Source organism: Mus musculus, chromosome 5, assembly GCF_000001635.26.
Source record: "Mus musculus strain C57BL/6J chromosome 5, GRCm38.p6 C57BL/6J".
Classification (NCBI taxonomy): Eukaryota; Metazoa; Chordata; class Mammalia; order Rodentia; family Muridae; genus Mus; species Mus musculus.
Window position 1 is genome coordinate 147,217,246 of NC_000071.6, and position 4,326 is coordinate 147,221,571.

Here is a 4,326-nt window from a genome sequence, read left to right on the forward strand (position 1 = left end):
CAATCACATGGTGGCTCACAACCATCTGTAATAGGATCCAATGCCCTCTGTGGTATGTCTGAAGACAGCAACAGTGTATTCATCATACATATTAAATAAATAAATAAATAAATAAATAAATAAATAAATAAATAAATAAGATCTTTAAGAAAAAGAAGTTCCTGGCACCTTTGCAAGGTCCTCGGGTCACTGGAGACATGCCTTAAAAAGGAACTGTGGAGCTTGGCCTTCATTCTTGCCTTTTGCTTCTTGGCGACAAAGTGAGTAGTTTCCTCTGCCACACATTTTTCACCCTAACACACAGCATGCTCACGAGAGACCCGAAGGTCTGAGTTCCCGCATCTCAGGTTGGTGCCTCCAGAGCTAAATAGACCTTTCCCTCTCAGATAAATTATCTTGAGTAGCCTTTATTTTATTTTATTTTATTTTATTTTATTTTTTTACCTTTTAAATAAAAGCAAAATTGTAGGGCTGGAGAGTTGGCTCAGGGGTTACGAGCACCGACTGCTCTTGCAGAGGTCCTGAGTTCAATTCCCATCAACCACATGGTGGCTCACAACCATCTGTAATGATACATCATGCCCTCTTCTGGTGTGTCTGAGGACAGCGATGGTATACTCACCTACATAAAATAAACAAAATCATTAAAAAACAAAACAAAACAAAATTGTGTACAGGTGTGTGGATCTGTGCATGTGAGTGCCCGTGCCTGTGGAAGCCAGAAGCATCAGGTACCCTGGAGCTAGTGTTACAGATGTCGTGAGTCAGTGATATAGAGACTGAGAGTCAAGCTTGGGCCTCCACAAGAGCAGTACAAACTCTTAGTCACTGAGCTACCTCTCCAGCCCTGGAGCTTTTGGTCTTTAAGTTTTACATGTATGAATGTTTTATCTGAATGTAATGCATGTGCATTGCATGTGTGTCTGGTACCCATGGAGGCCAGAAGAGGACACTGTATGCCTCTGGAACTAGAGTGAAGGGCAGTTGTAAAGTCACTGTGTGGGTGCTAGAAACCAATCCAAAGACCTCTTCAGGAAGAATAAGTGCTCTAAACCACTGAGCCATCTCTCAGCCCCCTCTTAAAGTGTTAGACTTTTAAATGTTTTTCTCCTTTCTCATCTTTTTTTGTAGTGGAATCTTGCTGTGTATGGAATTAACTTGGAACTACCAATCCACCTGCCTCAGCCTCCTGAATGCTGGGAATACAGGTAATACCCCACCCCCACCTCCCATTTCCCAGACTGGATCTATACACTCGTGGAGTGTCAAAGGTAAACTTTGTTATGGGAAGCTGTGCAATATGCAAAGCACTTGAGAAAAGACTTACCTGAGATAGACAGGCATGCATTCCCACTCTTTGCAACTGCTCAACTCCTACATGCTCTGAGTTTGATAAGGAGGATCTTGATTCTGGGGACTGTCTCACCAGAGCTGATCCTTGTAGCAGGAGAGGCGGCTGAAGGCTCGGCCAGGATTCAGGAGATCAAGAGTGTCAGAGGACTGGATCCTCAAATGGAGAGCAGTGCAATATGTCCAGGAAGCTCTCCAACCGTGGAAACGGATGCCAAATAGCAGACACCATTCCTGGGATAATTCTACACAAGAAGATGACGACATTTTAGGTTCAACCCAGAATGTAAATGAGATATCCAAAGGGAGGTGAAGCCAGAGGCAGTAGCCATGGTTTTCCAAAGGAAACTGATGCTTTTCAAGCCAGCATAGGTAGGGGTATCAGTCTCATAAAGCAGGAGAAGTAAGGCCATCGAACCAATCATCACGGCCAAATTAAAGCAAGCAATTTATTAGACCACAATTTTAATTCCAGTACAAGGGCGGTCTCCCCCTAAGGTGGGTTTGAGAGGTCGGCATTGGATGTGAAGAAAACAAGACTTTTATAGGTTGGATAGGGGTTTACAAATGGAGGATTTGGATGGCAAAATAGGTGGGGTTCAGGAGCCATACATAAGCATAGCAAATTAGTCCCTCCTGAGACAGAGACATGGTTGAAGGTGGGCATAGCAAGATAGTCATAACAACATAGTCAAAGGCAGGCTCTGGGGATGGTTATAAGCAGCTTTTTGAAACAAAGACAAGATCACCATCCCTGGAACAGGCAGTACAGAGAAGCATTGGTAGTCAAGGTTACAGGCAGGGCACAGCCCAATCCTCCAGAAACCGAGGTTTAACCATAAACAGGAATGAGCCCAGGTTGTCTTTCCTTAGTCTTAAAAGATGGCGTTCAAGCCCAAAATGGCTGCCGATGCGTTCTTCAGGAAACAAAGTAGCCAAGTCCAGATGGCATCTTATGGAAGTCAGGTATTTTAGTCAGGGTTTCTATTACTGCAACAAAACACCATGACCGAAAAGAAAGTTGGGGAGGAAAGGTATAAAATGAATTCCTGAAATGTAGGTGTAATCAGTGAATTTTTTCTGCTGACTGTAGTCCTTTATCTTTGCCAGTCCCCAGTAACCACAGAGAGAAACCACACGCTGCACCTCAACACCTGGGCAGTTTAAATGATCTACCTGAACCCCCTATGCTAAGCTGGTTACCTCCCAGCCAAATCTCCATGAAACTTGCATTTTATTATTGGTTCGGTTCCTTAGACTTCAGGTGTGTTCCTTCCCATGGTGTCTCTTCAGATCCTCCCAACATGATCCCAGCTCCCACCACTCCTCTCTCTCTCTCTCTCTCTCTCTCTCTCTCTCTCTCTCTCTCTCTCCCCCCTTCTTACCCCTGACTGGCAGAAGTTTCTCCCTATTGTTTCTTCTGCCCAGCCATTGGGTGATCAGCATTTATTAACAAGGCAAAGAATAAATGGTAAGAATTGTTTACACAGACTTGAGAACGATTCTTGACATAAACATTACAAGGCCATATCTGGATTAAAACAAGTTACAAGGGCAGAGAAACCAGCATTTGAGAAATACAAGCACAACCTTTACACAGTGCACAAGAATAGTATGCCTTCAGAAAGAATTTATTTGGCTTACACTTCCAGATCACAATCCATCTTTGGAGGGAGTCAGGACAGGAACTCAAGCAGGGCAGGAACCTGGAGGCAGTAGCTGATGCAGAGGCCATGGAGGGATGCTGCTTACTGGTGCACATCCCATGGCTTACTCAGCCTGCTTTCTTAGAGAACTCAGGACACCCACCCAGGGATACAGCACCCACAATGGCCTGGGCCCTCCCCACTTGATCACCAATTGAGAAAATGCTTTACAGCTAGATCTCATGAGGCTTTTCCTCAACAAAGACTCATCAGGCAAATTCAGATTAAAAATCTTACTTTTTCCTTCAGAGCTGTCTGTCTTACTTGGATGCAAGCCCTTGTATCAAGGGACCATTGTCTCTCCATGTGTGAAAAGGGCTTAATTATATCGAGTTTTGCAAATCGCAAAAGTCAAATCCGAGTTGGGCATGGTGGGCCGTATTTTTTCATCCCAGCACTCAGGAGGCAGAAGCAGGTGGGGCTCTTTAGAGTTCAAGGCCAGTCTGGTCCACATAGTGAGACCCTGTCTTCAAAAAAGAAAGAAAGAAAGAAAGAAAGAAAGAAAGAAAGAAAGAAAGAAAGAAAGAGAAAAAAGAAAGAAAAGAGTTAAATAAGAAAACTGCATCCCATCTCAGGGTGGGTATTAAAAGTCAGAGTGAAGGATATGACATCTGGAGTTGTGTGTTGTATACCTTCACCTCGCCCCCACCCCATTGCAGGAGGATTAGACACTGGCTAGGAACCACTCTTTTTTTTTTTTTTTTTTCCCAATTCCTTGCCAGCCTTTTCTTCCCCTAGCATTTCCCTAGATCGGGTGAATGGCTTGAGAAGTAGTGGGGTGTTTTAGCTTCTGACACCCTGGGAAAGGTCCTGCCTTGACTCTGAAGTGCCCCATTGGAGGTTTTTGTGCCCCCACCCCCTGCCAAGATCCCCACTTTGGGAAAAGGTTGGTACCCAAAGCGAGACCCATCCAGCCCGAGTTGGTAGGATGCTAAGGAAGCAGGTGCGCTGCTCTCTGGCTCCCTCTCTACTGTCTCCCAGCTATTCGCAGTTCAGATAGGTTGAGCAGCAAAGGCCAGCTCAATTTTGGATATCCCAAAGAATCAGCTCCTACAAGTGGGACCACCTGCTTAGGCAGGTATCCAACAAGGAGTAGGGTGGAGATCAAGGAGAGCTACCAACTGTCATTTTGCAAATTCCACAGGCCAGCTCTATTCCACGAGGGAGCCCCAGGTGGAGGTGTGTGGGACAGCCCATTTCTGTGTACAGTTGGGCGCACAAGCCCTCTGCGCGTGGACTGGGGAGAGGTGCTTGGGACCAGGTTGAAATG

General features: G+C 45.3%; 1 long non-coding RNA gene across 1 annotated transcript in view; it reads right to left on the reverse strand.

Moving 5' to 3' along the window:
- Positions 1-578: 578 nt before the first annotated feature.
- The window catches only part of Gm38751, a 4,042-nt gene continuing 294 nt past the window's right edge, over positions 579-4,326 (reverse strand). Inside the window, exons 2-3 of the long non-coding RNA XR_868710.1 lie at positions 1,328-1,595; positions 579-622 (exon numbers count right to left, since the gene is read on the reverse strand). This is a non-coding gene — a long non-coding RNA (predicted gene, 38751). The remainder of the gene's footprint in view (positions 623-1,327; positions 1,596-4,326) is intronic.